The following is a 21,621-nucleotide window of genomic DNA, read 5'->3' as shown; positions in this document are numbered from 1 at the left end:
TGCTGAGGTCTTTAGGGATGACGCTTCCTGAAGTCTTCAGCTCACTTTGCAAAGTGTTATTAAAACATACACATGCGCCCAATGGAATACTATGCAGCTGTAAGTAGAAATGAAGTAGAGATGCACGCCATAACATGGATGAACCTTGAAAACATCATCCTGAGCAAAATAAGTCAGTCGTAAAAGGATAAATACTGTATGATCTCACTAACATAAAGTAGCTAAACATATAGAAACCAAAGATTATTAGTGGTGTTGAAGAGAAAAATTAATAACAGACCTATTACTTCGCTTTTAAGGTTTTTGTTACCCAGAAAACCAAATAGTTATCGTAAAGAAATTCCTGACTAAAAATTAACCCTGTCATTGGTCTTTTTCACTTAAAAAGTTATCAAAAGTTGCTAATCTTTTTTTTTCTCTATTAGAAGCCAGGTTCACTTAATCTAAATTTCAAAAAGTATCATAGCTGCAGGTGGGTGAAGGACCAGAAATCTCCTTGTGACCAGGTATCAGTGGATCTCAGTAAAAGGGGAGGGCAGAGTTCAATCAATCATGTTAAGATTAGCCAATGGTTGGTCTTCTATTTTTCTTCCTCTTCTCTTTATAAACCTCATTGTAACCAGCCTACTTGGAGCCATTTGCTTTTTTTTTTTAATCAAAAAAATGGTCTTCCTATGTGCATATAGAATAACTGCTCAGAGTAAACCTTATGTTTCAATTTCTTGGTTGTTGTTAGGTGCCTTTGAGTCAGTTCCGACTCATAGTGACCCTATGTACAACAGAATTGCCTGCTCCTGCACCATCCTCACAATTGTTGCTATGTTTGAGCCCGTTATTGCAGTCACTGTGTCAATCCATCTTGTCAAAGGTCCTCCTCTTTTTTGATGACCCTCTACCTTAGCAAGCATGATGTCTTTCTCCAGGGACTGGTCTCTCCTAAAAACATGTCCAAAGAACATGAGATGCAGTCTCACCATCCTTGCTTCCAAGTAGCAATCCGGCTGTACTTCTTCCAAGACAGACTTGTTCGTTCTTCTGGCAGTCCCCGGTAAATTCAATAATTTTTGCTAACACCATAATTCAAAGGCATCAATTCTTCTTCAGTCTTCCTTATTCATTGTCCAGCTTTCTCATGGATATGAGGTGATTGAAAATACCATGGCTTGGGTAGGTACGCCTTAGTCCTCAAAGTGACATCTTTGCTTTTGAACACTTTAACGAGGTCTTTTGCAGCAGATTTGCCCAACACAATATGTCATTTGATTTTTTGACTACTGTTTCCAGGGGTTTTGATTGTGGATCCAAGTAAAATGAAATCCTTGATAACTTCAATCTTTTCTCCATTTATCAGGATGTTGCTTATTGGTCCAGTCACGAAGATTTTTGTTTTCTTTATGTTGAGGTGTAATCCATACTGAAGGCTGTGGTCTTTGATCTTCATCAGTAAGTGTTTCAAATTGTCTTCACTTTCAGCAAGCAAGGTTGTGTCATCTGCATATCGCAGGTTGTTAATGAGTCTTCCTCCAATCCTGATGCCGCGTTCTTCTCCACATAGTTGTTGTAGGGTAAAAACATCGTGAAGTTTAGTAAAGCAAAAAGAAAAGTTTTATTCGGCGTATGTTCAGACGCAAGAGTAGAAAACGGACAAGCCTGCTGCCAGAGCCATGTCTGCCTGAGTCCAAAGAATATTACAGAATAAACAAAAGTGGAAAACGGACAAGCATGCTGCCACAGCCATGTCTGCCCGAGTCCAAGGAATGTTACAGAATCATCAGTATATATTAACATTACAAATGGGCAAAACCATTGAAAGCTTCACCTTTTCACAGATTGGCTAGAAACTGTTAAGTCACCATTATTCTACGTTTTGAATCGTCTTTCTTAACAATCATTGGTACAGTTTTCAGTAACGACACCCAAGAGGGTTTTCACTGGTCCAAAAAATCTTACTATTCACTAAATGCTAATAGAAGAAGATAAGTGGAAAGTATGTGGGTCTTTTGTGCTCCGTTTATGATTTGTTTATGTATAAGTTTCCATAGAAGATGCTTTCCAAGATTGTCCTAGCTATTGTCTTTGTACCTCAGGGCCCAGCTGATGTGTCCTTGTGAGTCCTTGTGAATCTAGCTCCAACTGGGTCACATTTTAGGACCCAGAATAATGGCTCCAGTATTATCTCCTAAATCATTCTCTCCTTTTGATCGTAGATTGGAGACAACATATCAATGTTCAATACCTGGACTTAGTCCAGCTCCTAGATGGTGGCCATGGCAGGGTCTTTAAATTTACAGTGCTGGTTTTCCACTGGGTACCATCTAGTTCTTCACCAGGATGTTAAGAGCAATATTCTCATCAATAGCATTGCGGAAGTGAGCAGACTCAGTGTACACCCCCATTTTAGCCCGAGGCCTTCTTTTGCAATTTAAATGTATAAGACAATAGAAGATAAGTTTTATTACGCCTAATACTATCAGGATGCAAACTAGGAATATTACTATGCCTTGCAGTAGGGATCTAGCCTGTGTACTTATTTCTGATGGTAACCAACCAATTAAATCTAGTATTTGTAAAGGTGTTACAGTGTGTAACCAAGTAGCTTGCTGTCTAATTCTATGTTTATCTTGTTCTACTTCTCCTATGTATTTATCCAGATAGAACAAGAGGTACTTGCTACAGGACAGGCTACACTTTCTTGGACTAATAAAAAAAATCTAAGGCTATTCTGTTATCTCAGTCACCTTGGCTAAATGAGGTCAGAGAGAGCTGTTGTGTTTCCATCCCATTAGCAACTTCATCTGCTATTTGTCCCATAGTAATTAATAAATCTCTTAAAGATTCCGCCAATTCGACTATACCATAAGTAGAAATTAAAGCTACCAACCTACCCTGAGTGCTGGACCAATGGGCTTTCTTCTGACTCTCATTTTACAATGTGGAGCTGGACTAAGTCCAGGTATTGATATATTATCTCCAATCTCTGATCAAAAAGAGGGAATGATTTAGAAGATAATATTGGAGCCATTATTCCCTGTCCTAAAATGTGACCCAGCTGGAGCTAGACTCACAAGGACTCACAAGAACATATCAAGTGGGCCCTAAGGTATAAAGTCAATAGCTAGGACAATTTAACATTACCTTTCCAATATTTACTAGCATAATTATTACTATGAATATCTAAAGGTAATCCTAAAGTTCCCAAAGTGCATTGCCCATGCATTCGTCAGGCATCTAAACAAGAGATTGCCCACATGAATTCACCATCAGTTGGAAAAGGATCATAACTAGTGTAGTTGGATATACCACGCAAAAATATATATCCAAAGCAGCACACAAAGTTTGTCTAGAGGAAACAAAATATAGAAAAATGTATATGCGACAACCAAATTTTCATTGGAGAATACATGATTAGCAAGATAATAGAGGATGGACCTCTCCTGTTGGAGGTCTTCGGTTAATCTCTTTAAAACATACTCGGTGTTCTTCCCAAAGGCAAGCTGCCCCTCGTTGGTTTACTTATTAACAGTTATGGGTCACTTCCTCAGAAGCAGAAATGGAGTCTAAGACAAAATGGAGTCTGAGCTGTGAGTCCCATCTGTTCTGAGAACCTGTTTTCTTTAAGATGCGTAAATTTCTTAAACATAGTTCCCAGTCTGATCTTTGGAGTCAGTTTCCCAAAACAGCATGAATTCTTCAAAAAACCACAACACCCAGAGCAAAAGGGTCTTACTAGTTTACCTGGACCATTGTTTGACTCAAAAGTGGCTTCAGGAACGAGTTTTTATCTCAAAATTCAAACGGACGCCCAAACGCAGTGGCCTATGTGGGTTACCCTCACCTCCCATTAAAGCCAGAAATCTGGATTCCAGAAGGATTACAACTCTTTTGTCATTCCTTCCTTTGGATCATAATCCTGCTATAGAATCTTTGATCAAAAATGTTCAATAATGGTAGCTGGGCACCATCTGGTTTTTAAGACCCCAGGCACCATACAGTGAACTAGGAAGTAGAATAGAAACACTAACAATAATATTAGGCCAATTGTCTGAAATAACCAATGAAACCATGACCCTAAAGTCTTTGAACCAAAGAAACAAATCTCATGAGGTGTTTGTCTATACATAAGCAGCATCAGTACCTGCTTTTTATGTGCCTCAACAGCAACTACATTCTGCAAAACCTCAGATTTTGTGTTACTATAAATACAGCGACATTTATCTACTAAGGCACGAACTGTTCCTTGAGAGACTAACAGGAAATCCAATGCTATTCTATTTTGTAAAATCGTAGCTCGAACTTCAGACACTTATCTGGTTATGACAGTTACAACTTTGCTAAGTTTATCAACAGTAACTTCTAATTCAAGAGTTAAAATATCTAAATCCATTAGATAATTTAGGACAGAGGAAAATGGTTTCTTATATCCAGAGAGTAGGACCTTAAAACATCAGCAATATTTCCACATAAAACCCACAGTAATTATTTTAGTTTACTCTGTGTTATGTAGTTAATTTTTGTGCCATGTGATTCTGGATCAGCCCGTCTGTGAACCTGTCAGCTTCTGCATAAGAGTTCTGGAAATTTTATTCAATGTCGTCCCTGTCTTTTTTTGCAAATCCAATATAATCCACCTTTTTGTTGAGATATTTTGGTCAAACATTTTCAGCAAATCAGCAAAGTAAAAACTTATCTGCAGATGACAAAACTTAATATGGCCATGATTAATTTATAAAAATAATACTCTTATTTAGTGAAAGACTTGATATAAATTAATTACAAGCATAACAAAGAAGCCAGATAAATTCAGTTTAAAAACTTTAGACAATATCTCTAAATATAATGATTAAACTTATTTTCAAAGAGCTTCAGATATAATACATAAATCTTGAGACATAATAGCATATAGGATATACCAGGAATATACCAAGATTTTGAAGTCTCTAAATACCTGAATAGTAATAAAAAAAACTCCATAGGTAAATGATTTGAATTCTTTAGTTGCTGGTTCAAAAAACTAACATTGTGACCACGTTAGTGATTAGTAAAGTTTACTGGGGGGAGTGGGGTGCCTCCAGGCACTTATCAGTGGAGCTAAAGAGCTTTAGAACACTTGTCCCAGCAGGGCAGATGCGGGCGGTGAGGCCTGAGGGGCCGAGTGGCCAAGGAACCAGGAAGCAGAAGCTGAAGAGACAAGGAACACAGGAAGCAGACCTGCCTCAGTCTCAAAGGGTAGGGTAGGATCATGATCTGTGGGGTCTCGAAAGGGTGGAATTGCCACTCAGATGGACTAGGAAAATGGGGCCACCTAAAGCCGAGAGAACAGAGTTGCTATCCTAGTGGGTCTTGAAGGTGGAGCTGAAGCCCAGGGCTGAGGGACCTCCACTCAGAATCTGGAGAGTGTGGCCAATACGTAGAGTCTGGAGGGCAGGGCCATAGTGTAAATGGTCTCAGAGAACAGAGGATTATTTTCAAGCCTTGAGGGCTAATGTAATGTGTTCTGCTGACTTGCTTGGTGCCTGTTATGCCTTCTTTCCCTCCAATTTCACCCATTTGTAATGGAAATGTCTAGCTAGCTTGTGCCTGTTCCACCATTCCTCTTCAATTTTATATTTCCGGCATAGGAGATCATATGATTGTCTGTGTCTTAGGCTGGGTTCTCTAGAGAAGCAACATCAGTGCAGCATATAAATATACATAGATAGAGATTTATATAAAGGAAATGGCTCACATGGTCGTAGAGGCGCCAAGTCCCTGGGTCAGGCTGGAGGCTTCTCCTGACTCACATAGTTGCAGGTGCTGGCAAATCCAAGATCAGAAGGTCAGATAGCAGTCCTCTGGCTCATAGGCTGTGGAGGCTGATGAATCTCAAGATTTGCAGGTAAGATAGCAGGTAAGCTGCTAGCTCAAGTCCCAAGAGCTGGAGGTCAGATGAACAGGAGCCAGCTGTAGGATCCAGAGTGAGCAAAAGCCAGCAAGCCTTGCCAAAAAGTCCCCCTATATTGGATGCAGGCCACACCCTAAAGGAAACTCCCTTTCAGTTGATTGGCTGCTCACAGCAGATCTCATCATAGAGGTGATTACATTATATTAGATCTCATTACGGAGCTGATTACAGCATTAAAAAGCTGCCAAACTGTATCATAACTGCCAAACCACTGAGGATCATGGCACAGCCAAGTTGATACAGAACTTTAACCATCACAGTCTGATTCAAAATGGCCAATACCAGTCCATTTCAGCTCACTAATGCCTAGAATATTGATGTTTATGCATTCTGTTTCATTTTTGACCACTTCCAATTTTCATAGATTCATATTTTGTACATTCCACATTCCAATTATTAAAGGATGTTTACAGCCATTTCTTCTCATTTTCAATCATTCAGCATCAGAAAATGAAGGTTCTGAAAGCTTGGCTCCATCCACGTCATTAAGGTTGACTGCACTTTGAGGAGGCTGCTCTTCCCCAGCAGTGTTTTGAGTACCTTCCAACCTGAGGGACTCATCTTCCAGCGCTTTACCAGACAATGTTCTGCTGCTATTCGATAAGGTTTTCACTGGCCAATTCTTTCAGAAGTAAACTGCCAGCTCCTTCTTCCTAGTCTGTCTTAGTCTAGAAGCTCAGTTGAAACCTGTCCACCATGGGTGACCCTGCTGGTATTTGAAATATTAGTGGCATAGCTTGCAGCATCACAGCAACACGCAAGCCACTACAGTACTTCAAACTGACAGATACGTGTTGATCAATTTCTTTGAGGTTTGATTATCTTTAACAGTGGTTACCAGGAGAATCGATCGGATGGCAATGGGTTTGGTTTTGGATATTTGGTTTACCAGGGGTAGGAGGGAGGGAACAAGGGAGAGTTTTTGTTTGTTGAGTTTATGGTAACGGTGGTGGAATATTTTGGAAAAGGATAGCGATAATGGTGGGACAACATGAAAAAATGTAATCAATGGCATTGAATTGTAATTGCAGAAGCTGTGTTGGTGACTGGTTTGGTGTGTATGTATTTGTATATATTCACTACAGTAAAAAAATGCAAACATGTGCAAGTGCGTACCGACAGAGATGCAGTGATGGTGTAAGAATTTGTGAATCTAAAATACGGGTATCTAGGTGTTTTCCATTCTTTCTGCATATTTGAATATTTTTGTAAGAAAAACATGGGGGAAAGATACTGGCACCATTGCTTCTGGGTGTGACCCTTGACCTCTCTGGGCCTCAGCCTCCTCACCTGTGAGATGGAGATAATCATAGGACTGAGGTCAGAGGGTTGGCCAAGAATTTCCCAGCCTTGACACTGTTGACATTCAGGGCCAGGTGATTCTTTGTGAGGGGCTGTCCTGTGCATTGTAGGGTGTTTAGCGGCATCTCTGGCCTCCACCTACTAGAAGCCAGTAGCACTCCTGCCCCAAGTTATGACAACCAAAAATGTCTCCAGACATAACCACATGTCCACTGGTGAATAAGAACCTTTGGGTTAGGGTGTGGATTAAACGAGTTCACGTGTGCAAGCCTCTTTGCCTAGGCCTGGTTCATTGTCGGTGCTTAATGAACGTTGTTGTTGTCATTAGGTGCCATCGAATTGGTTCCAACTCATAGTCACCCTGTGTACAACAGAATGAAACACTGCCCGGTCCTGCACCATCCTCATAATTGTTGCTATGTTTGAGCCCATTATTGTAACAACCGTGTCAATCCATCTCGTTAAGGGTCTTCCTCTTTTGACCCTCTACTTTATTCAGTATGCTGTCCTTCTCCAGGAACTCATCCCTCCTGATAACAGGTCCAAAGTATGTGAAACAATGTCTCACCATCCTTGCTTCTAAGGAGCATTCTGGCTGTACTTCTTCCAAGACAGATTTGTTCATTCTTCTGATAGTTCATGGTATATTCAATATTCTTCGCCAACACCGTAGTTCAAATATATCAATTCTTCTTCAGTCTTCCTTATTCATTGTCCAGCTTTTGCATGCATATGAGGCGATTGAAAATATCATTGCCTTAGAAGCTTCACAGACACATCCAAACGCCCTGAGGGACCAAGCCACTGGGCTGAGGGTGGAGGATCATGGTCTTGGAGGACATCTAGCTCAACTGGCATAACATAGTCTATAAAGAAAATATTGACACCCATCTGTGATGAGTAGCCTCTAGGGTCTTAAAAGTCTGTGAGCGACCATCTAAGATACATCTACTTGTCCCATCCTGGCCAGAGCAAAGGAGAATGAAGAAAACCAAAGACGCAAGGGAAAGATTAGTCCAAAGGACTAATGGACCACAACCACCACAACCTCCACCAGACTGAGCCCAGAACAAGTAGATGGTGCCCAGTTACCACCACCGACTGCTCTGGTAGGGATCACAATAGAGGGTCCTGGATAGAGCAGGAGAGAAAGGTAGAAGAAAATTCAAATTTACACACACACCAAAAAAGACCAGTCTTGCTGGTCTGACAGAGACTGGAGAAAACCCGAGAGTATGGTCCCTGGATACTCCTTTAACTCAGTACTGAAGTCACTCCTGAGGTTCACCCTTCAGCCAAAGATTAGACAGGTCTATAGGGCTAACAATAACAAACGTGAGGAACATGCTTCATAGTTCAATCAGGTATACGAGACTAATGGCACACCAGCCCAAAAGCAAAGAGGAGAGGGCAGGAAGGGACAGGAAAGCTGGATGGATGGAAACAGGAAAACTGGAGTGGAGAAGGGGAGAGTGTTGACACATAGCGGGGTTGGCAACCAATGTCACGAAACAATTTGTATGTTAACTGTTTAATGAGAAACTAATTTGCTCTGTAAACTTTCACCCAAAGGACAATTTAAAAAAAAGAAAGAAAGAAAATACCACAGTTTGGGTCAGGCGCACATTAGTCCTGTTAAAACAAAATCATATTAAGCCAATAATAGAAACTGATTGAAGTTTACTGAATATACAACTTGCAAATCGGGGTAATATTTCCACAAAAGTATCAGAAATGGTCCAAAGATGAGAAGAACTTTCAGAATTCTTATACCAACTCTTATTGGCATTGCCATGAAAAAAAGGGTGGGAACAGAACTAATAAATTTGTGGTCAAGAAGAATTTTCGTACAGCATTGTCTTGAAGGACAATTAAAATAATTACTGATTTACCCTAAAACAGAGCTCATAGTCTAACCTTTGGAGTCTGTTTCCCAAAACTAACTGAATTTTTCAAAGAGCACAGGGCAGGTTACAGAAACAATCACCAACAGCATGACATATATTCTAACACAGCCTCTAGTCAGACCCTGGAGCCCTGGTGGCGCAATGGTTAAGAGCTCACCTGCTAACCAAAAGGTCAGCAGTTTGGATCCACCAGCTGCTCCTTAGAAACCCTATGGGGCAGTTCTACACTGTCCTATAGTCACTATGAGTCAGAATCAACTTGATGGCAATGGGTTAGTCAGACCCTGGAGTTCCTGCTTCTCCAGCTGCACATAGATAATTTTCTAAATGAACTCAATGCCTAAAGACAGTGTGTCTGCTAAGCTGCTTACTAAGCTATTGTTTGACCTGCAGGTGACTCCAGGGAATGAGTTCCTACAAGATTAAAGCTTCAAAAGGACAGCTAAGGGCAATGGCCTATGTAGGTTACCCCAACCTCCATGAAAGCCAGAAATCTGGATTCCAGGAGAATTAAAACTCTTTCATCAGCCCTCAAGGTAACATCTTTTCTTTTTAACACTTTAAAGTGGTCTTTTAGGAACGTTGGAGCCCTGGTAATACAGTGATTAAGAGCTCATGCTGCTAACCAAAAGGTAGGCAGTTCAAATCCACCAGCTGCTCCTTGGAAACCCTATGGGGCAGTTCTACTCTGTTCTTACTCGACTCGAGTCGAGTTTGGTTAATGAACGTTAGATATATTAAAAAAAAAAAAAAAAGATGGTGCACCTGTAATTGCCCCCAGGCTGCTCAGAACCGAGGCTCCAACATCCTGACTGTTATCTCATTCATTGGGTGCTGTCACCCCCAGATACCCATAGGGCATGAGAGAAGTTCTTGGGTCACGAGCTCCACACACCCCGGACACCCTCGCTTTTTCCTGCCTCCAGGAAGACCCATTTCTCAGGCCTAAAAGAGAGAGGCCCTCTCCCACGATCACTGTCGCCCTTTGGGGTGCAGCAGTCTAGAGGAGAAGCTCTCTCCTCCCAGTATTGCTTCAGGGGGCACCGCTGAGTTCAAGGGCTGCTGGAACAACACTGATGATCAATAAGGTAGCCCTGGTGATGTAGTGGTTAAGTGCTTGGCTGCTAACCAAAAGGTTGGCAGTTTGAACTGTCAAAGAACAAAATTCTTACTTTATTAGTAGCAGAAAGAAGTGTGTTTTATTGAGGAATAGTACAACTTGAGTTGGGCAACACAAAATGAAAGAATAAAGTGCTCTGATGTTCACAAGGGAATGCAGGGTTTTTATACAAGAAGGCTGGTGTGACTGCAACCACACATAGACCTTTCTTTAGCTCAGTTAATATATTTTCAAACACATTCTTCCTAAGGTCAAGCATTTTTTCCCGAGAACCGTCTGTACATGCCTCCTGGAATCATAGCCAAGAGAGCATAACCACATTAGTTTGCAAAATAAGACTTGTTTACCTGAAAGTGGTACTCATCTTTACAAACAGCAGCAGGGGTTTAAAACAAAATGGAGTCTGATCCAGACCTACGTCAGCCATTTTAGTTATGCCAAGAGCCTCAGTTTTAGAGTGCTCTTGCACAGAACCCACAGAAAAGATTACAGCCTTGGAAACCCTGTGGGGCAGTTCTACTCTGTCCTACAGGGTCACTATGAGTTGGAATTGACTCAATGGCAGTGGGCTTGATTTTCTTTCTTTTTTTTTTTTTAAATGAATAACAGTAGTGGCTGCTAACTTTTACCCAGCCTTTTCCCAACCATCCACTCCTGGGGTAACTGCCGTTATTATTCTCATTTCACAGATGAGGAATCTGAGCCCCAGAAAGGGCACAAGATCTGCCTGAGCCAGCAGCACTGGGATCTAAACCCAGCATGGTTGGCCCCCAAGCCTGTCTCCACCAAGACATGGCTTTCCCAGCCCCCGGCCATGACAGGGCCTTGAGGAAGTGGAGGAAGCCATGGGCATTTGGACTTGGGTTTGGGTGAGGATCTGGGCAGCATGGTCCCTTGGAAGTGAGGGCGAAAGCTGCAGGAAGGGACAGAGGCTCCTGGACTGGGCACAGGGGAGCCCCAGGTGAAGGGGCCCTGAGGAGGTGTCCCAGGGACTAGACTTGGGGTTCTAGGGCTGAGAATTACTGACGGATTGGGTGGGAGCCAGAGACGGCAGATAGTGAAGCTGATGAGAGACCCTGGGCCAGCTGTCAGGCTGTTTGTGGAGAGAGCACAGCTCCAGCCCTGGCCATGATAGGAAGAGTGAGGGCCGGGGGCCAAGCTCTGGGATAAAATTGATAATCGGTGGTCATCACTACCATTTGCCAACTAATTACTAAGTGCCAGGGGCTGCGCCCAGCTCTTTACAAGGCACAGAACCTCACACCAACCCCATAAGGAAGGCACTAATACGATCCCATGCTACAGATGGGGAAACTGAGGTCACTTGTCTGCTATTGCACAGCTAGAAGAAGGACAGCATGCTTGGTAGAGTAGAACGTCGGCGAAAAAGAGGAAGATCCTCAACGAGATGGATTGACACAGTGGCTGCAACATTCGGCTTAAGGCTGAGGATGCTGAGGATGGCGCAGGACTGGGCAGTGGTTCGTTCTGTTGTACGTAGGGTCACTATGAGTCGGAACCGACTCTACGGCACCTGACAACAACAAAGCAAGTGGCTGAGCTGGAATTTGGACCCAGGCCTTTCTCACTCCAGGGTCCCAGCTCTTTCATCCTGGTGCTGTTCATTGTGTCTTAAAGCAGTCCTCTCAGATGAGGGCAATGCTTAACCCTGAGGATGAGATCACAAGAGGTGGCCCAGTAACTAAGCAGTTACCAAAGCAAGACCAATCGGCACAGGGCGGAGGCCTTCATAATACCTCTGCACCCTCATGCTGACTCAGTTTCCTTGTCTTCTTTTGGTCACTTCCGTCCTCCCCCATGCCCCCAAGCCAAGCTTAGAAGCTGATAACTGAGTGGGAAAAAAAAACAAAATCTGAGTTTAGTTGCGGGGTTTTCAAATCATAAGTCTCTGCCCTTCTACTGGGCTACCTTACATTTGGGAAAAATGGCCCAGGTTGTAGGTACCTGGCTGGGCGTAAGGGAACCCCAGGAAAATAGCCCAAAAGCCCTAAACTAGAGGTTGCAAACTCAAGGGACTTCAGGGGCCAGACAGATCATAATGGTATGCCCATGCAGGGTATAAGAAAGTGGTGGGGACTATGGTGAATGGGAGGGTCCCGTCTAAAAGCACCAGACTCCAGCTTCATTAAAAAAAACATGGCTGCCAGTGAAACAAAGATCAGCTACTGGCCAAATTTGGACCAAGGGCTACGAATTTGAGATCCCCTGTAAACTGTCGCCTCAAAATGACAAGTAGCAATAAGACGGCTAGGATGAGGACTCTATTCCCCGATCCAGTTGGGTTGTACACACAAGACACAGTGTTGGCAATTGAAAACTGTTAGCATTACCTAAATAGTAAACAACAAGAACAGATTACTTAGAAAAAGCAAACAGTAAACAACAGGGACAGATTTGAGGAGAACAAGTCCCCTCCACCTCTACAAGTATCCCACTTATCGTAGTAGGAGAGGAACCGCCTTCTTTCTAAAAGGGGACCTGCTTGCCCTTCCCAAATTACCCACGTCCATTTCTCTGTCACTGGGCGGGCATGCCATGGACCAGGTGTCAACAGGTTTGTTGCCAGCTCAGCTCAGGTGCGATGTGGCTGTGTTTGTTCTCTCTGTCTCAGTCTTTCTATGCAGCTTTTCTTGGTTGGCTCTGGTCCCTGTGCTTGCTGGTTGTCTTAGTCATCTAGTGCTGCTATAACAGAAATACCACAAGTGGGTGGGTGGCTTCAACAAACAGAAGTTCATTCTCTCACAGTTTAGTAGGCTAGAAGTCCAAATTCAGGGTGCCAGCTCCAGGGGAAGACTTTCTCTCTCTGTTGGCTCTGGAGGAAGGTCCTTGTCATCAGTCTTCCCTTGGTCTGGGAGCTTCTTAGCACAGGAATCCTGGGTTCAAAGGATGTGCTCTGCTCCCAGCACTGCTGTCTTGCTGATATGAGGTCCCCTTGTCTCTCTGCTCACTTCTCTCTTTTATATCTCAAAAGAGATTGTCTTAAGACACAATCTAATCTTGTAGATCTCATCAACATAACCACTGCTAATCATCTCATTAACATCATAGTGGTAGGATTTACAACACATAGGAAAATCACATCAGATGACAAAATGGTGGACGATCACACAGTATCGGGAATCATGCACTAGACAAATTGATACACAGCTTTTGGGACAACACTGGGCCAGTGCCAGGATCAGGCCAGCATTACAACAGCTCTTGAAAAGCAAACATGTTTTACGAGCAATCGTTGTATGCTGTATGCCCACGCCTTTGCTCCATGGGCAACCTCCTGCCATCTGCAGGTCTCGTGGTTCTCGCTACTTGTACTGCTGCTGCTGTTACTCTGCCGCTCAGCTGTGCTGAAGCTTGTCACTGTTTCTCTTGGTTTTCAGCATAACCAGCTCTGTGAGTGTTACCAGCTCAGTGCCACAGCCCTTGCCCTGTATTATAGCTCTTTCAGAAGATTCTCAGTGAAGGACCCTGTGTCCAAAGGACATGCCTCTCCTGGCTCTCCTTGATCAGGAAGCACCCCAGTGTGTGTGAGACTGGCCTCTTATATAGAAAAACTCCTTGTCAATTTCAGGGCGTGGTTTTCGTAAACGGACCAATCCTTTCCGCAGATTTTAAACCAACCAATCCCTGTAAACTGCTTAGGAGACTAGTAAACCGATCAATCCCTTCAAGATTACTGCCCGACCAATCATTTTGAGTGAATGAGAGAATTACAAACCAAGGGCTAGAAAGGCCGTATAAGAGAAAACCCATTGTGTCACACCTGCTTAAGACATAAACAATTGCTCTGAGCAGGGTCTGTTGTGCTGCTGGATAAACTTCAGGGGCTTCCATACCCAGGGGCCTGGGGACCAGCTAGGAGATGAACGTAGGGTGATTGCAAGCCAGAGGGTCTGTGTCATCCGCAATCAGTTTCTGCCAAATGAGTCCTGAGTGGGCAGCCTGGGCTGGGCGATGCTTCCATGCACAACCTGGAAGGGCTTTAGGGCTTGGAGTGAGACGAAGGGCAGAGTGGAGGGGATGCCTGGAAACTGGAAGATTCAGGGACTAACAGTTGCCCATAACTTCCCCCAGAACATTTTCGGGTTTCCTTCCCAATCATTTACTCCAACAGGCATGTATTGAGCACCTACCGTGTACCAGGCTGTATGCAGGGCACTGGGGATAGAATCATGCACAAGAAATAACATGGTTCCTGCCACGAGGAAGCAAGCAGACTGGCAGAACAGTTGGTTCCAACTCACAGCCACCCCAAGTACAACAGAACGAATCACTGCCTGGTCCTGCGCCATGCTCATAATCATTTCTGTGCTTGAGCCCACTGTTGCAGCCACTGTGTCAATCCATCTCATTGAGGGTCTTCCTCTTTTTCTCTGACCTTCTGCTTTACCGAGCAAGATGTCCTTCCTCAGGGACTGGGCCTTCCTGAGTACATGTCCAAGTGAGACGAAGTCCTGCCATTCTCACTTCTAAGGAGTACTCTGGCTAAGACAGATTTGTTTGTCTCTTCTGGCAGTCTATGGTATATTCAATATTCTTTGTCAACACCAGAATTCAAACGCATCATAATTCAAATGCTTCATTAGAAAAAAAAAATTGCCATCGAATCAATTTCAACTCACAGTGACCCTATAGGACAGAGTAAAACTGCCCCGTAGGGTTTCCAAGGAACAGATGGTGGATTTGAACTGCCAATCTTTTGATTAGCAGCCAAGCTGTTAACCACTGCGCAACCAGGGCTCCTAAATTAGGGAGATGTAAATCAAAACCACAATAACATACCACCTCACACCCGCTAGAAGGGCAATGATAAAACACACACACACACAGAGGAAATAGTAGGTGTTGACAAGGGTCTGGAGAAATTGGAACCCTCATCCATTGCTGGTGAGAATGTAAAAATGGTAGCATCATTGTGGACATTTTGGTGGTTTCTTAAAAAATTGAACATATGTGCTGTCACAGTATAGGGAGAGCAACGTATGTATAAATTTTTGAATGAGAGACTAACTTGAATTGTAAACTTTCACTTAAAGCACAACAATAAATTAAATAAATAAAAATTTGAAAAAGAAAAAGAACATAGAACTACCATAAACCAAAATAAAACAAAACCCATTGCCATCAAGTCAATTCCAACACATAGCGATCCTATAGGACAGAGGAGAACTGCCCCATAGAGTTTCCAAGGAGCAGCTGGTGGATCTGAACTGCTGACTTTTTGGTTAGTAGCCAAGCTCTTAACCACTACGCCACCAGGGCTCCAAAACTACCACATGACCCAGCAATCCCACCTCTAGGTATATACCTAGAAGAAGTGAAGCAGGAACGCCAACAAAAAGCCACACTGGTGTTTATTTTAGTACTTTTCATAATAGCCAGAAGGTGGAAACAATCTAAACATCCATCAACACATGACTGGATAAACACAGTGTGGTACATACAATGGAATATTACTCAGCCATAAGGAGAGATGAAGTCCTGACGCATGCCACAACATGCGTGAACCTTGAAAACATTATACTGAGCTAAATAAGTCAGTCAGAAAAGGACAAATACTGTATGATCTCACTTATGCGAAAGAGCAAATGTACAGAGACCAAAGTCTATTAGTGGTTTCATAGGGGGAGTCATTGCTAAGGGGGTACTGAGTTTCTGTAAATGGTGGTTAAATAATTTAGAAAAGGATAGTGATAGTGGTTTCACAACACGAAGAATGTAATCAAGGTCACTAAATTATACATATAAAAATTGTTGAATCGGTAAATGTTTTGTTATGTATATTTTCACCACGATTTAAAAAAAAAATCCTAAAAGAGAGGACTATGGAACTATACACACGTGATCTTAGCCAAAAGTCTGAGAGGCGATAAGGGGGATTATAAACATCAGCGTCAGCAGGAAATCATCAAAAGACTTCTCTCTTCCCCACACCCTCTGCCTTCTGGGGGTCGACAGGTAGATGAAAGCAGAAGGCCCCTCCTCCATGCCGCCCTGAGGCAGCGGGCCGCTCCATCTGCTGGTGAGCCTGAGCACCCGGACTGTGTATTATCATCAGCGCCATCTGCTGGCTGTGGGTTTTCTGGGTGGTTTGTTGGCCACAGTGGGTAAGCGCTCAGTTGCTAACTGAAAGATTGGTGGTTCAAACTGACCAGCTGCTCCGTGGAAGAAAGATGGGGCAGTCTGCTTCTGTAAAGATTTACAGCCTTGGAAACCCTATCGGGCAGTTCTACTCTGTCCTATAGGGTCGCTGTTAAGTTGGAATCAACTGGACGGTAATGGGTTTGTTTTTCTGGTTTTGGGGCCATTTTGATATGGGGCCCTGGTTAAGCGCTCAGCTGCTAACCAAAAGGTCGACTGTTCGAACTCACCAGCTACTCCATGGGAGAAAGATGTGGCAGTCTGCTTCCGTAAAGATTACAGTCTTGGAAACCCTATGGGGCAGTTCTACTCTGTCCTATAGGGTTGCTATGAGTAGAAATCAACATGACAACAGGTTTTTATGGGGCTATGGAGGAAAACTGAGTCCTTCTGCTGGTGGTGGGTCCAGGCATTGCCTAGGACAACATTCAGGCCAGAACCACTGAATTTGCCCATCACCTGATAAGTGGGGCCTCGGGGAGAAACCCCCAAGGCATCCTGAATTTGGATGTTCTCCATCCCACAGACCACTGGGCTTACCCTTTAGTAACTCTTGCCACACAGTACAGCCCACCCACCCCACCTTTCAGCCTAAATTTTACCCTAAAATTAAGACATCTAGATTGTGAGGTGGTATAGCATAGTGGTCAAGAATGTATTTTGGGGTCAGACTTCTATTTTCTCATTTGTAGGATGAGGCTGTGTGATGCTAGCGAGTCAAGATGGGCAAACCCACATTTATCACTTCCTCGTCTCCAGCCACTACCATGACACTTCCTTTCTCTGACCCTAACCACTCAGACCTCACCCCTGTCTATCCCAGGCCAGGTCACAAGCTAAAGGTCTCTGTCCTTCATTGACTGCCCATGCAGCCTTTCCCTGACTGCTAGTCACTTAGAGCTGGTGCTTGCACAAGTTAAGGCTCTGTCCTGCCAGCCCCTGCTGGTTCATTGCCAGCTATGGGTTCATTAATTCTCTCTATATAATGGCTCACAAAAATCATAGAGACTATTACCTATATTTAAGGAGCCATGGTGGTGCAGTTGTTAAGTGCTCAGCTGCAGTTCAAACCCACCAGCCACTCCATGGGAGAAAGATGTGGCAGTCTGCTTCTGTAAAGATTTACAGCCTTGGAAACCCTGTGGGGGCAGTTCTACTTTGTCCTATAGGGTCCCTATGAGTCTGAATCAACTTGACAGCAACGAGTTTGTTTTCTTCGGTATTACTTATAGTTTCACCATACGTATTCAGTCTGTGTGCTGAGCAAATAATCTGAGAAGCTGGACTATATGAAGAAGAATGTGGCATCAGGATTGGAGGAAGACTCATTAACAACATGCAATATGCAGATGACACAACCTTGCTTGCTGAAAGTGAAGAGGACTTGAAGCACCTAGCAATGAAGATCAAAGACCACAGCCTGCAGTATGGATTACACCTCAACATAAAGAAAACAAAAATCCTCACAACTGGACTAACAAGCAACATCATGATAAATAGAGAAAAGATTGAAGTTGTCAAGGATTTCATTTTACTTGGATCCACAATCAACACCCATGGAAGCAGCAGTCAAGAGATCAAACGATGCCTTGCATTGGGCAAATCTTCTGCAAAAGACCTCTTTAAAGTGTTAAAAAGCAAAGATGTCACTTTGAGGACAAGGGTGTGCCTGACCCAAGTCATGGTATTTACAATTGCCTCACATGCATTCGAAAGCTGGACAATGAATAAGGATGACCAAAGAATTGATGCTTTTGAATTACAGTGTTGGAAAAGAATATTGACTATGCCATGGACTGCCAGAAGAACAAAGAAGTCTGTCTTGGAAGAAGTACAGTCAGAGTGCTCCTTAGAAGCAAGCATGATGAGACTTCATCTCACATACTTTGGATATGTTAACAGGAAGGACCAGTCCCTGCAGAAGGACATCATGCTTGGTGAAGTAGGTCAGCGAACAAGAGGAAAACCTTTGATGAGATGGATTAACACAGTGACTGCAGCAATGGGCTCAAGCATAACAACAATTGTGAGGATGGTGCAGGACCGGGCAGTGTTTTGTTCCGTTGTACACAGGGTCACTATGAGTGGGAACTGACTTGACAGCACCGAACACCAACGACCTATAATTATAGTTACCCAGTTTTTCTAACCAGAGATGATACAAGCTGAGAGACTCCTCAGGCAAGGTCTGAGAGGTTCCGACAACACGAGGCTTTCATTGTCCCCAGGGACATGGCACCCTCTCCTGTGCAAGTATGTTCTCACCACTCCAGGAGGCCCCAAAGAGAGCTTTGGGACCTCATGTATATTCATGACTAAGGATTAATGTATAGCTATGATTGATCCAATCAATGAATATGCATGGATGCATCAAGCCTCTCCCTTCCTGAGTCCTGTTGCCAGGGTGGGGCCTGTGTAGTCTCCTATTTATTTACACATGTTTAAGTGTTGCCCTGGGGGTGTCGTGGTAAAGAGCTCAGCTGTTGACCAAAAGGTTGGAAGTTCAGATCCACCAGCTACTCCTTGGAAACCCTATGTCCTATACCATCACTATGAGTTGGAATCAACTTGACAGCAACAGGTTTTTTGTTTTTTAAGTGTTGCCTGGCTATTTTATAAAACAAAAAGCCCCTTGATTGCTCTTTTCTGGTTACTACAGCACTCAGCAAAGTCTCTCGGGACACCCTCTGCGAGGTGGTGCGGGAAGACCTGCATGGGAGCCAGTGCAAGCGCTGGAAGTTTTTGGAAATGGTGGAGCTGCAGATTAGCTTGAAGAGCTACGACCCTCAGAAGGACAAATGCTTCTCGGACACTGTCAGGCTTAAGTCCACCCCCTCGCCCCAAGTTCTCTGTGTGTGTCCTTGGAGACCAGCAGCACTGTGATAAAGCTAATGCTGTGGATATCCCTCACATGGACATCAAGGCACTGAAGAAACTCAACAAGAATAAGAAGCTTGTCAAAAAGCTAGACAAGAAGTAAGATGCCTTTCTGGCCTCTGAGTCCCTGACCAAGCAGATATCATGAATCTTGGGTCCAAGCCTGAATAAGGCTGGCAAATTCCCTTCCCAGGTTACCCACAATGAGAACGTGGTGGCCAAAGTAGATGAAGTGAAGTCCACCATAAAGTTCCTGGTTATTGAGATGCACTGTTTCTGGCAGTGCCTATTGGCCATGTGAACATGACAGCACCCACTTGGCTATCAACTTCCTGGTTTCACTGCTAAATGGCAGAATGTCCAGGCTTTGTACGTCAAAAGCTCCATGGGCGAGCCCCAGCGTGTGTACAGCTCAATAAACTCCAGTGTTATTGTCAAAAAAAAAAAAAAAAAGCCCCTTGATTGCTGGCAAATTCCAAGAGCTATTTTCAGAAACCAGAGACAAAAGGCCAAGTGAGTTCTTTGTCCCACAGGCTGACAGTGGAACTACCTCATAGGACAGTTGAGAAAATGTGATGAGTATGTAAAGCATTTAGAACAGTACCTGACCCAGAGTTTGTGTTCAGTAAACACCAGCACTGGGATTTTGTTTCATTTCTGCCTTTGCCATTGGGCTGTGAGTTCTCTAGGAGTGTTCTGTTTCCCATTAGATCCCAAGTGTCTGATCCCAATAGAAGGTGCCTAATAAATGTAAGCTCAATTAGCTTGTGGATCCAAGTAAAATGAAATTGCTTAGAAGCGAGAATGGCAAGACTTCATCTTACTTACTTTGAACATGTTAACAGCAGGGTCCAGTCCCTGGAGAAGGACATCATGCTTGGTAAAGAAGAGGGTCAGCGAAAAAGCGGAAGATCCTCAAGGAGCTGGATTGACACAGTGGTTGCAGCAATGGGCTCAAGTATAACAACAACCGTGAGGATGGCATAGGACTGGGCAGTGTTTCCGTCTGTTGTACATAGGGTCCTTATGAGTCGAAACAGGCTCCACTGCACCTGACAACAACAACAAAAATTGGTTTGAGCTATTGGCCTTTCTGAAATGAGTACACCACCCTCCCTCCCACCACAGCCTACAGCTGAGCTCTTTTCCTCTAAATCTGAAGGTCAGAAAACCCATTGGGTTCCAGATATTCCTAGTAAGGGGGCTCCCTGGAGGCCAAGTAAGGCAGGGGCAGTTTGGCGTTCACTCAAAAATATATGTCCAGTGCAAATGTCACTTGGTAAATCAGAAAGATACCCTGGGAAATGGAATGACCATACTATAATAGAGTTTAGAATATAAACCCAAGTTATATATTCATCTAGTGTGGCAAATTAAAAGGAGATGGGATTTTTTTCCCAACTTGGGTAATAGTGATTCTCTTATCAAAATACCTGGTTATTGAGATGCACAATGCAATCTTGTTAGGACTTTTATTTCCATATTAATCATGTTTTCAGGAAATAATTTATTGAGAGCCCTGTTGTCTTAGTTATCTAGTGCTGCTATAACAGAAACACTGCAAGTGGATGGCTTTAACAAAAAGAAATTTATTCTCTCCCAGTTTTCAAACCAAAATGAAACCCATTGCCGTTGAGTTGATTCTGACTTATAGCGACCCTATAGGACAGAGTAGAACCGCCCCATAGGGTTTTCAAGGAGATCCTGGTGGAATTCGAACTGCTGACCTTTTGGTTAGCAGCCGTAGCTCTTAACCACTATGCCACCAGGGTTTCCTCTCCCAGTTTAGCAGGTTGGAAGTCCAAATTCAGGTTGCCAGCTCTAGAGGAAAGCTTTCTCTCTGTGTTGGTTCTGGGGGAAGGTCCTTGTCATCGATCTTCCCTTGGTCTAGAAGCTTCTCCGCTTAGGAACTCTGGATCCAAAGGATGCGCTCTGCTGCCAAAGCTGCTTTCTTGGTGGTATGAAGTCCCCATGTCTCTCTGCTCGCTTCTCTCTTTTATATCTCAAAAGAGATTGACTTAAAACACAACCTAATCTTGTAAAATGGGTCCTGTCTCATTAACATAACTGCCACTAATCCCACCTCATTAACATCATAGAGGTAGGATTTACAACATACAGGAAAATCACATCAAACGACAAAATGGTGGACAGTCACACAATACTGGGAATCATGGCTCAGCCAAGTTGACACAAATTTTGGGGGGACACAATTCAATCCATGAAACATTCTCCAGAATAGACCACATATTAGGCCATAAAGCAAGCCTTAACAAAATCCAAAGCATCAAAATATTACAAAACATCTTTTCTGA

At 43.4% G+C, this 21,621-nt stretch overlaps 1 pseudogene; it reads left to right on the top strand.

The window, feature by feature from the left end:
• The first annotated feature begins 18,661 nt into the window (after positions 1-18,661).
• The window catches only part of LOC101341486 (60S ribosomal protein L10a-like), a 6,993-nt pseudogene continuing 4,033 nt past the window's right edge, over positions 18,662-21,621 (top strand).

The sequence above is a fragment of the Trichechus manatus genome, unplaced genomic scaffold (genome assembly GCF_000243295.1).
Source record: "Trichechus manatus latirostris isolate Lorelei unplaced genomic scaffold, TriManLat1.0 scaffold00057, whole genome shotgun sequence".
NCBI lineage: Eukaryota > Metazoa > Chordata > Mammalia > Sirenia > Trichechidae > Trichechus > Trichechus manatus.
The sequence above is the reverse complement of the archived record's forward strand: the minus strand, read 5'-3'. Positions and strand labels throughout refer to the sequence as shown.